This window comes from Psittacula echo (genome assembly GCF_963264785.1).
Source record: "Psittacula echo genome assembly, chromosome: 30".
In the NCBI taxonomy this organism is placed as follows: Eukaryota; Metazoa; Chordata; class Aves; order Psittaciformes; family Psittacidae; genus Psittacula; species Psittacula echo.
In genome coordinates, this window is record NC_137765.1 from 605,403 (window position 1) to 617,719 (window position 12,317).

A 12,317-nucleotide genomic window follows, 5' to 3' on the forward strand; every position below is an offset into this window, starting at 1 on the left:
TTCCTGAGGCAGGAATTGCCCTCAGGCGACTCCCGCTCCCTTCCAATGCGTGTGGCTGGGGGAGATACGGCTTCGATTAATAACAGGGAGTCAAAACCAGCTCCCATCTCCATTCACCAGCGCAGCCGCATCCCCCCACTGCTTCCCGGTTGGTTTCCCATTGCCCCCAATGCTTTCCAATCCTAAAAGCTTCACGAATAGTTCTTACTCCAAATAAGCTTAGAGCTTCCCGGCTTTCCGCAGCGGTATTCCCAAGGAAACTCCTTCAATCCCTGTTATCCTTTGGATAAACAGCTCCCAGCGTGGTTTAGGAGTCAGCACAGCGCCGTTGCTCATAGGGATGCGTGTTATCATGTCAGGCATTAAGCTGCTCATTCAAACCATAATGAATGTGTGGGACACCCACTTGGATGATCGGCTTCTGCTTCCTGCCACCGTTTTGGGGTCGTTTCAGTGGTTTTGACCACTTGTTGGTGTTTTAGAGGTTTCTTCCACCTGTTTCTGCTTTGGGTTAAGTTTGTCCCAGCCAAATTGAGCCTTTTTTAGGCAGGAAAAGGACCCAAAGTGCTTTTGGTAACTAAACCAGGGGTGGTTTTAAGCCCTCAAACCCATTGGAGGCCGCCGTGATTCATCCCTGGTGGGCTCGTTGCTAATGGCAGTGGCTGCAGAGCCCAGTGTGGGTGCATGGCACTGGGTGTTCCCGGTGCGAGGCGGTCTCTGCTGTTACACCGGGGCATGGAACGCGGTGAATTCCTGACTGCAGGCACCGTGATGGGGGGTCCCTGACGTCCCAGCGCCGTTCCCTGGGCTGTTTCATCCCCCTCTGACTCCATGGATGACTCAGAGCTGGATAACTGTTGTTGCTGCGTTATCTGATGCGTGTAGTGGAGGTGATGGGCTGTTACCTCCGTTGCTAGCAAAGCATCCCGAGTGTGAATCCCATTCGTGCTTGAAGAGGAAACAGAGATTGAGTTTGGTTGGAGTTGGGATCCAACCTGAAATGCAGGAACAACCAGGAGTGCTGCCGTTTGCTCTTAAATGTAGGAAACGTAATCGGGAAGCCTTGGTGTTAAACAGGGAGCTGGGCTCAGGTGCATGGAGCCAACCCCCTTCGTTAACCATTCCTGGATGTTCTGGCATCATTTCTCCAAAGTAAACTCCAGGCTGGTTTGGGATCTGCTGGCTCCGGTTCAGGAATGTGAACCAGTGCTCTGCAGGGAGCTCTTTCACCTTAACCCCAAGTGCAGCGAAACCAGGCTGGAATCTGGGATCGGAGCTGGTGATGCTGCTTTATGTCGGTATTCCCTGGATTTGGTGGTGAAGGGGATGGATAAAGGTGCATCCCAGTCGTGTTCCTTTGCTGTTTGTAGGGATGGGACCTCATCAGAGCAAATATTCCTTCCTAAATATAGAAGGGGCACAAGAATAGGATGGATCCTGGGGTGGGAGATGGCTGTAACCCAACCGCAGCAGCTTGGGGCAGCTCTTCCCAGCCCACATCCCTATGGGAATGCCAGGTGAGGGACATGGATATGCACAGGGAAGGGAAAACAACCGGTGCCAGCTTTGGGGAGGGGGTTGTGTCACCAGACATTGAGTTTGAGCCTGAATCGTGTCTCTGCTTCAGCCCAAGCAATGGAATGGAACGGATGGGGGAAGGAATTGCCCCCATCCAGGTTTTCAGCTGGTTTTGGAGCCTTTTTGCTGTGGGAAGGAGGAAAGCCAAGTTTCTGGAAGATTACAAGGGAATTGCAGAGGGGTCTGGGGGGAGTCATTGAATAATGGGTGTTTTCCAGCTCTCTGCTATCTAAATCCAAGAGCTTTGGGAGCACCAATGGCCGCGGTGCCGGGTTGGATGGGGTGAGGATTAGTGGGATTCGAAGAGCAGCTCTGCAGAGCGGATGCAAAAAGGGAAGCTGCCCAGCAGAGCCAGGGCATCCCGGCCCAGGGAGCTCACGTGGATCCTCTTTCCTCTCCGGGATGAGCCCTGGGCTGCTTCAGATCCAAGCGGAACAGCACAATCACTTCCTTTAGTCGGGATTAAGGCAACACAAGCCATGAAGGAATGTTGCTCTAAAACTTCCAGAAGCAAGTGATGGATAAATCACAGCAATGGGAAAAGGGACCAGGATCCTGCCGGACCCACGCCCCAATGGATTTATCCCTGTTGGAGCAGCAGTGTGGAGGGTTTGTGGCTCTTGCTCCTATTGAACGAGGTGGGATGTTCTGGGGTGAAACCACCCTGTTCTTTTGATGAAATAGTTAATATTTGGTTGAGTATTCACTAAATCACCATTGGGCGCAAATACCCAAAGGTTGGTTTAGGTCAAGAGTGAAGTGAAGTTCCAGCCCAGGGAATTCTGCTCCAAGCAGCACCTCTGGGAGCTCCGGATTGGGAAGTGTGGACAAACAGTGTCCTTAACATGCTGCGGGCTTGTGGTGGCTTAATCCATGTCTCCTGCCTTACAGCAGACGCCTCCACGCAGGGAAAACTCCGTTGGGATAACAGGTTTTCCCTACGGATCTTGGGAGCATCAAGGGAAAAGTGTTGGGATGAAGGAAGGATGTGGAATACCTTGAAGTGAGGCTGAAATTCCCACTCGGAAACAGGGAGAGGGGCCCTCTGAGACCCAAAACTCCTCCTTTTAGGTGCATTTCATCCCTCTCTTGTTACATTTTGCAGCTTCTCCTTAAGGAACGTCGTGCTGAGTGTTGCTTTCGTGGGAAAACAGGGAGAGTTTATCCCAAATCACCGACACCAAAGCATTTGGGAAGTACCGGCCTGTGTTTGAGGAGCAAAACTTGCCTCGTGGTTTTCCCAATCCCTGTTTTAACGGGAGGGAGCAGCTCCATTGCCATTCCCGGTATATTGAGGAGGAATTCTGTCCCGTTGTTCCAGCGAGTGGGAGGAGAGGAACTGATTATTCCTGTTCCAAAGGCTGGGATAGCCCAGCCCTGCCTCTTGCTCTGGAGGAGGGAGATGGCACCAATCCAGGGCCACATCCAACAACCTTAAAGCAGCAGCATCCAACCAACCCAGAGCAGGAACCTTGGGCAAACTTCCTGAAAGCAGGAATTCCATCAGCAATGGCCAGCCTTGAAATGGGGGGGTTGAATGTTGGCTTCCTGATATTCCTGATGGAGGAAGGCAGGAGCTGAGGACCAAAGCTAAGCCTAAAGCTTGGGTTTAGCTCAACTAAGTTGTTGTTAGGAGAGATTTGAAGCTTCTGTTTAGCAACAACAGCAAACACAGGAGGTGAAAATGGGTGGCTTTAAGGCAAAACACCCCAAAACCTGGTGCCACAGCTAAATGTGACAGAATTAGTGGTTATCCAAGCGGAATATGTTGGATTTAAATGAGATTGGAGTGATTTGAACCCATCAAGCGGCTTCTGAGGCAGTTGGAGCAAAAGCAACTTAAAACTGACTTTATTTGCCTTAAAACCAGTTTATTTGCCTTAAAAGCCCAAAGTTGGACTCAGGTGGGTGCTGATGGAGCAGTTTGTGGTTGATGTGGATTGGAAGTGGGAATTCCAGGTCGGGTGCTGCTTCAACCTGACTCATGTTAATAGAGGTGTAATGAAGCAGTTGTGTTTAAAGGGGCTTTTACAGTATCGGCTTCATTCCATGTTGGCTTTCCTAAGTGAGATCTGGGGTTAAACCAAGCCTGGAAGCTGGAATTCTGTCCCACTTCCTCATTCAAACGACAGTTAAACCCATTTGAGCCCTTTACCTGAGATCCATCAACAGGCATGATCCTTAGATTCCTTATAAATGGGATATGGGAAAGGGGCTGCCATAAGTGAATTATTTAAGGAGCATTTTGCAATTTGCTGTTGGTTTTACACACACCCCCCCCCCATCAGTAGCAGCCACTTGGGAAGAGGGGAATCCTTAAGGAAAAGCAGGAAAAGGTGGGATATTGGGAGAAATGAGATGGTTTTGTAGCTGGTTTTCTATAGTGCGAGCTAAAAGAGCCAACGTTTGGCTCAGGTTTAACACAACCTGGGTTTGATTAAACCTGGTGCTTGGGTCTGTTCCCATTCCGTAGCTGGCTCCATAGGGAAGGAGGTTCCAGGTAACAGGAGCTGATCCATGCTCTCTTGGCGGCAGTTTTGGGTTCAGAAGCAGCAGAAGTGGCACAGAGCAAGTGATGCTTTTCGCCCTTTCCCATTCCTTGGAGTCACCAACGGGACTTGGTTCATCTTTGGGTCAATCCCAGCTTTAGGCAGGATCACTTGAACCCTAAAACCTGGGGAAGTGGAGGTGATCCCAGTGAGAATTCCAATGGATTTGTGCCCAGGGAAGCTGTGGCTGCCCCATCCCTGGCAGTGTTCAAGGCCAGGTTGGAGCATCCTGCTGTAATGGAAGGTATCCCTGGATATTAGAAGATATCTCATGGCAGGTATTCCAGGGGGCTGGAACTGGATGGTGATCCCCAAAGAACATGGCCCACATGTGTTGGGACCTTTATCCTTGTGGTTTATCCTTCACTGAGGGTTATTATGGGCTAGGAGAGGAGCCAGTGGCACCACAGGCCACTGTTCCATAGGGAATAGTTCCTCTTCCATGCTTTCCTGGTGGGTGGAAGGGATGGGATGCTGCTGCCTCGCTCTGTGCTTGGCTCAGGCGGAGGTTTTGGGCTTAACCCTTGCGGCTGCTTGTCCTGCAGGAAGGGCTCAGCATGGACACATCTTCCCTGGGGCTGTCCTCAGCAAAATCCCTCTTTTGGGAATATTTCTGTGCCTTGGGCTGTGCTTGGAACTGGCACAGCCAGAGAGGAGAGTTTAAGGTTTCTATTGTTTGAACCCAGCACAGGGACACTGGGTTGAAACCTCTTCCAGGCCGGCTTCGTGCGCTCAGGTTTTCCCTCTTCCTCACCTTTTGGGTTGCAGAATTCCTGTTTTCCACCCTTTTTCCCAGAGAACACAGTGCAGTGAGTTAAAACCTTAAACAAGCCTAACAGAGCCCCATTCCTGTAGCACATTCCTTCTTGGAATCCCTTTCTAGGCTCATTTGAGGAGCTGAAGAGGTATTAAAGTGAGGAATAACCCTTGGAAAGGAGTAATATCCTTGGGGCAGGAAGTTCTGGGAAGTGAGGGGTGGTTCTGCTGCTCAGATTTCCTCTTTACGCTTGAAGCCTGCCTTAAAGTCCCTTTTAGTCCCCACCTATAGCCCTTACTTGCATAAGAGCAATGGGACCCATGGGGTGTCCTTTATGAGTGGGGATTCAGTGAAGATACTCAACAGAAAGGATGGTGTTGGGCTGCACTAAAGAACTGCTGGGAGACAGCTCCAGCATTCCCCAGCTCAGGAATCATGGAATCATAGGATAGTTAGGGTTGGAAAGGCCCTTAAGATCATCTAATTCCAACCGCTTGCCGTGGACACCTCTTCGTTATTCCTGAATAGCTGAAACCCGGTTGTAGTTGGTCTTGTTTTGGAAAGGGATGGTGGGAAAGGAGTGGAATTCATGGGATCATGGAATGGGTTGAGAAGGGACCTTAAAGCTCATCCATGGCCACTGGTAGGGACACCTTCCACTAGAGCAGGATGCTCCAAGCCCCATCCAGCCTGGCCTTGAACACTGCCAGGGATGGAGCATCCAAACCTTCTCCCTTCACCCCATCCCAGTGTCCCAGCACCCATTGATGGTCTTTCCTGCCAGGTTTTCCTACCAAAAACCCCATAAAACGCTAAATCCATTGTCCTGGTTCCTTCTAAGGATCCGGGTGCAGCTCGGTCATGGGAATCTCTTTGCCAACGCCTCCCAGGTTGGAAACCCTTTGCTGAGCTGGTTTAGCCGGTTTTCCTGGGATCCTCTTGCATGTTGGGTTCTGATGGAAGCATCAGATCTGGGATGGGAAGCCTGAATTTTGGGAAGAATCAATGTTTTTAGGGCTAATTTCCATGTTCCTCTTATGGAGCTGCTGCTGAGGGTTGGAACCAGCCATGTGTAGCATCAGGTGAGGAGTGTAAAACCAGCTTTGCTTCCATCAGTGACCCATAACCTCCTCATACAGCACCGGAACAGGGATCTGTAACCGGGATCCAAAGGCTCCTCCAACCCAATTCCAGCCTCCAAAGTGGGAATTTGATCTGCTCCTGATGTCTCCCCATTAATTCCATGTGTGTGCATGTGCTATGGTGTGGTTGGGATTGAGATTAGGGCGCAGACTGGCTCAAAGCAGCTTGGTTTCGAAGGTGGGACTATGCTAAATCCACCCCGTAGAGCTGGGTGTCTCTCTAGGATGAGATGGATGGGAATGACACTGGGAATGACTTTGCCTGCTGCAGAGTAGGTGCTAAATTCCCACTTCAGGGAAGCAAATGGGAAGAAACCGGTTTCAATCCCTTTCAGTCACTTCATCCTGGTGCTCAGAGGTGGAAATAATCCGGAGTGAGAATTCTCTTAAACCTGGGACAAGGAATATTCATTGGTCCAAAGGTTTCCTGGGATCATTGTGCTTGGCTGGGGTTGGGATTAGGTCCATTTCCAGCCTATCATTCCTAGGGGAGCTCCATACTCAGTGGTTTAGGGAGCTGAGGAGAAGGGATAAGCCCAGGTCTGAGCTTTGCTGCTCGCTCAGAGCTCAACGTCACCGCTATTCCTGCTGTTTCAGGCCATGATTCCCAACTTTGTGCTGCTCCCAAACCCCTGGCAGGATCCTTTGGGAATGACTCGGGGTGTAATTAAGAGTTAATTTGGGCACCATCCAGTTCCCCTTGGGGGCAGAGTGAAGGGGAAGGTGTGGTGCTGGGCAGGACACGCTTTGATCTCTGTGTTTTCCACTGGTGCTTTCCCCTCTGCCTGTGGAATCACTGGAATGGGGTGGGGAAAAGGAGGAGGAAGAGGGAAAAGGGGGGAAAAAATAGCATCTATTCCACTGTTGCTGGTGGGATTGAACATCGGAAGTGAGGAATCGGACACGAGGACCACAGAGCTGGATCTGGCTCTCAAATAAAGGGAGCAACGTGCCTTTTCCTGCTGGTCTCTTCTTGTTTAGAGCTGTGGGAAGGGTAGGAACTGGTGGGAATGGGTCTTTGCTGAAGAGATCCTGCTCTTAACAGGAGCTGCAATGCCTCCTAAGCCTTGGATATCACCTAAGCCCTATCTGGATCCTGGTGCTTTGCTTTTGGCCCCTTGAACCTCCCAACTGGTTCTGTTTGCTCTTGACCTTGCCTTGTCCTGTCTTAGCTCAGCTTCCAGCTGGGATTTGCTGGGAAAGGCCCTTTGGGAGCCCTGTGTTCTCCCAGGCTATTGATAGCACCTGAAAGATGCGATGCTGAGTGGTTGTGGGCTCTGTATCTACAGCCGTGGGCTCAGGATTCCGGTTTGGAGCCTCAAATGGGCTTCTAAGGAAGCCTGGTCTGGATATAGGATCATAATCCTTCTGTATCCCAGCTCTGTTAGCAGGAAATTGCCTTCTGGATGTTCATTTGAAGCCTGGTGTTTGATCCTGCATCCTTCAGGAGCTCAGGTTGAACCCTTAGGTCCGGTTTGCTCTTTAATCCGAGCTCAAGGAGCTCACCTCCAGCTATTCCGGGCTGAGGTGAGTAACTTCCTTCAGGGTGGGGATTAACAGGGACATCCCAGTGCTTCCCACACCTCGGAGCGAACCCATGCGGATGTGTCCTCCCTGCTCCTGCTGGAGAAAGCTCCTCCTGATTCACAGTGAGTTGGGTTCCTCATTACCCCGATGATTCCTCAAATCCCTGTTTAATGAGGAGGAGCTTGGAGCCAGCTCCCGGAGCTCATTCCTGCTCCGGAGCACGCTGACCCTGCTGTGGATCACTGCCTTTCCTTCTCCATTCCCATTTGGATTGAAGTGGGAATGGAAACACGCTCTCCATGTTGCATCACCCGGCTCATCACTCATTACATGTCAACCCTCGAGGTTGGCATCCATTGCTCTGGTTAGAAACATTCCCATTCCTCTTCCCATGGTTTATGCAGCGTGGTGGCTCCTTGTGCTCTGCTCTTAGGAATTAATGGGATAAAAGCTGCCTTTTCCGGCTGCAGCCTCAAGCTTAGGAAGCTCCTGGCCAGGTGTGAGCCCCACAAGGAAGGGAAGGAGGAGCCATTCCAGCTTGTCCCAATCACATCCCAGCTGCTGCTCCCGCTTGGCATTTGCAGGTCTTTCCAGCCTGTCTCTGCAATGAAGAGAAGGAAAACTCCTCATTCCCAGGATCAAATAGGTCGGGAGTCTCCTGACCAGGCAGAAACGGGAATATGAAGCCAGCTCCCTGCTTTTTGGGCCATTCCCATCTGGTTTTCCCTCCACACCTCTGCTTTGGCTTCTTAAGCCTTGGAAGAGTTAATAGTGCAGATCCTGAGCCTATGGGTCCAGACAGCATCTCGGAGCTGCAGGATATGGGATGAAATCCATGGATCCCTGCATGGAGCTGGATTCTCCCATAAGTGAAAGGATTTGGGGCTAAACTGTGCCTCCTGGAAAACCTCTTCCTGGGCTCTGGAGCTCTGATGGGCACTTGCAGCCCAGAAGCTGGTTGGGGACCTGAATTGAATCTCATTCCTGATGTATTAAAGCACTTCCCCTCTATTAAATCCATGATTCCAACTTTAAATCCGGCTTTTGGCACATGGGATGGGGGGAAGTTTGTTCTGGTTGTCTCAAGAATGAGGAAAAACTTGATACTCGCCCTGATTTTAAGCAGGATTTTGAGCTTCCTGCCTTGGATTTTCCTTATGCAGCACATTGGATCCCTGTTTTCCCAACGTGAAGTACCCGGTACTGCCTGGATGCGGCTGGGATTTGGTTACCCAGGGCTGAGGATCCCACAATGGGAATTCCAGGGAGTTTGGTGCACGTTGCCTCCTGTTCAGGCTTCATCCAGACCTGGATTTAGTTCAGTGCTGGTGTCTGTGGCTCAGATGGGGATAAGGAGGAGGAAAACCATTCCTGGTATCCGAAACACTCATAATTCCCACTTTTGTTATCCACTGCTTTGCTGGCTCTTCCTGGGAAAAGCTTTGTCCAAGGCTTTAGCCCTCATGCGTGGTCTAAATTTTAGGGGCTTGGACTTTGGATCAACAAAACATTCCCAAGTCTGTGGCTTTGGATGTTGATGTGGGAATTCAGGAATCCAGGTGGATCAGAAATGCTCGTTTTAAGTGCAATTCCTGGATCAAATTCCACCTTTTTCCTTTCCTTTGTTTGTGGTGTGGGGAATCTTGGGAATCGAGGACCCTGGCTCTGTGCTGGGAGCAGGGCTCCCTTGTTGCCATTCCAGTGTGGAACTCAGGGTGAAAACATTGGAAGCAATCAGACTTTTTACTATAAACCACAACTTAAGGGTAAAAATAGCTCCATGTGGGAAGTTGGGAATCACTGAGTGGAAAAAATCCACTTTGGAAGCATCCAGATGGGGTTTTCCCCCCTTATTTTGCTGGAAAACTGAGGGTTTAGTACTCATTTACACACACTTGGATACTGGGGGGGGGTAGAGCATTACTTGTGTGTTAGAGGTGGCTGGAGCTGAGCAAAATCCATGTGGAAAATGGCCTTTCCAGCTGCACTCTGTGTCCTGGAGCTGGGTGCACCCCCTGGAGCGCTGCCTGCGTGGAGATAAGCTTCCCAGACACAATAAGTGCCTTTGGAAGGCCATCAGCTCTGGGTGGCCTTGTTGCACCCAGCATGGGGTGATGTGTCCCATGGCGGCCTTGGATGTCTGGGTGCTGGTGAGCTCCTGCTTGGCTGCTTACAGGGAGAAGAGGCTCCAATGGAGAGGTAAAGAGTGGTCAGCAGTGATTTCATTTGGGAGATGATCCCTTCTTGAGGGGCTTCATGGAATCTGGGAATGGTTCGGGTCGGAAGGGACCTTAAAGCTCAGCCAGTTCCAAGCCTCTTGTCACCTTCCAGTACTTGACCAATACTTCAAATCATCCCAGTAAATCCCATTTTCGGGCACTACATGGATCATTTACAGGGTTTTTGCCTTGCTCTCTGCCTTCTCTAAGGGGAAAATCCGTGTTTTCCCCTTTTTTTGGTGTTCTATCACATCCTTTCCACCCCTTTCCCCCCTGTCTTAATGTGTGTAAGTGATTCCTGCTCTTTCCCATGTATCCCGATGGGGGGAAAACCCAGGAAAACTGGTGACATAAACCCTTTAAATCACCATGGTTTAGTGGGGGTTGTAGCTACAGCCCTCAGTAGGAGATGTGGTGTCTTCTCCCTATAGCAGGTGATGCTCTTGGATTTGCTGGAGCCACACAGAGGATGCTGGAGGAGGAACACAAGCTCCTGCATCTGCAAGAGGGAAACCAACCTGTGCTTTGTGGTTTAATCCAATTTATGCTATCAGATAAGTGGGATTAGTGCTACGAATGTGATCCATGGTGTTCCTGGAGCAGGTCTGTTAATGGGGGTAGCTGTGGGACAGCAATCCTGGTGGAACTGGGGGGAGTTGGCATCATCCTGGTGGAATTAAGAGGGTTTGAAGGTTTCAGATCCCTAAAAGGACCTCAAGTGGCTGGGATGGACCATGAGCTGTATGAGGAAGCACAGGGAGGCAGGAGCAGGGGATGCCTCGGGGTATTCCAGGTAAATCCATGTGGATTTACCTCCCTGCAGGGGTGTGAGTATCCTTCCTGCTGCTTTGTGTCCGTCTTCCTCCAGGCTGGGCTTTGTTAGGAAGCTGTTAGGAGTAAAGGGGGAGCAGAGCTCTCCTAAGATCCGCTCCAGCCTCCACAGTGGCTGTAGAGTGACCAAGCCCTGAGCAACCTGATGGAAAGCAGGAGACCTCCAGAATTCCCTTGGGATTCCTCATCCCAGGGCAGGCTCCACCTCCTGCACCTTTCTAGGGCTGAGCTTAGAGTGAGTCAGGGCTGTTAAGCTGGTCCTTAGGCTTTTGTATGCCTTAAATGTGCTGAATTCTGTTTGCTGGGGGGGGGATGTCACATCTCCCATGTTCTTCATGGCCCCAGAATGGAATAAAAGCCCCTGAAAATGGAATAAAAGCCCCTGAAAATGGAATTAAAGCTGGGTTTTATAGAGTTTAATGTATTTGGATGTGGTGAGGTGGCTCTGGGAGTGTGTGGGATGCATCGTGGTAGTGTTAAACCAGTGCTGGTCATGGTTGCAGTCGTCTTCCAGGGCTTATCTTTGTGGTACAGGCTTAAACCTCACCTGTGGTGCTTTGTTAGGTGATTCCCATTGCAAGCTGGAGCACAAGTGGGGCTCAGTACCTCTTGTAAGCTGCTAAACCAGGCCTTGAGATGCTTGGATTGGGTTAAATCCAGGTCTTCCCTAAGTGAAGGCCGGCTTCAACAAGTGGAAAGGGCTTTGTGGGCTGGGAAGAGCTTGATGTGGCACCTGGAGGTGAAGCTGTGCTTGTGGAAGCTCTCAATGAGCCGTGATGGATTTGTGAGCTCAGATGAACTCCTTCTCACTTGGGTGATGGAGCTGGACCGTGGTCTTGGATCCTTCCCCCATCCCCACCCACGCTGCGCCCACTTCTCACCACCTCATTCCTGGCTTTCCAACCCATACATATCCCTTCCTATGAAGAAAGGCAGAGACATGGAGAGCCGAAAGCAAAGGAGAGGGGTTCATCCTGCCTCTGATGCTGAGTTAATGCTCATTTCTTTTCCCTTCCAGATCTTTCTCTCAATAGTAGCCTCGAAAATGAAGGTCAGAGGGTTCAGCTGGTGAACAAGAACCGAAAACCTCAAAGGGTCAACTCGGATTTCAGGTCAGGATCCCAAATGGTTGGAGTATTCCCAGCTTTTGGGGATATCAGGCAGGACTGGGGGAGTGGTTTGCAGCCAGAGTGAGCTTCACACGTTGGCTCTGAGTGTTTTGGATGGAGTTAACCTCAGGCAGGATGCAGGGGACGCATCCCTGGCTTTGCCAGAGATGAGATTCCATGAACCTTCATCCTGTTGTGGGGATGTGGAGCTGGATCTCACTTGGTTATCCTGCTGCTTTGTGGGATCACAGAACCATTTAGACTGCAGAAGACCTTTAAGATTGAGTCTAACCATTAGCCTGGCACTCCCAACTCTACCACTAAGCCACGTCCCTCATATCCCTTAAATCCCTCCTGGAATGGTTTGAGGCTGCTTTTCCCATGGAGCTGATTCCAGCAGGGAGAAACAGGGGCAGGGAGAAGCTTCACAGCACAAAGTAACTCAGTTTTCCAGATCTTGGTGTATTCCTGTGGCATTTCACACCCTCGGACAGGAGTTTCCTGCTCCCACATCCGTGTGCAGCTCCATGTCCCACACCTCTTGGTGCTTTGAGCCCCTCCAGGTTGTCCCCCTATGGCCACCACTGAGGCTGAAGTTGGCCATT

At 50.6% G+C, this 12,317-nt stretch overlaps 1 protein-coding gene across 3 annotated transcripts in view; it reads left to right on the top strand.

Annotated features, from left to right (window-relative positions):
• The window catches only part of BRD4 (bromodomain containing 4), a 45,834-nt gene that overhangs the window by 1,360 nt on the left and 32,157 nt on the right, over nucleotides 1-12,317 (top strand). For all 3 annotated transcript variants that reach the window (XM_080636213.1, XM_080636215.1, XM_080636214.1), the window contains exon 2: nucleotides 11,622-11,715. The gene's annotated coding sequence lies outside the window, so the exon portion shown is untranslated. The remainder of the gene's footprint in view (nucleotides 1-11,621; nucleotides 11,716-12,317) is intronic.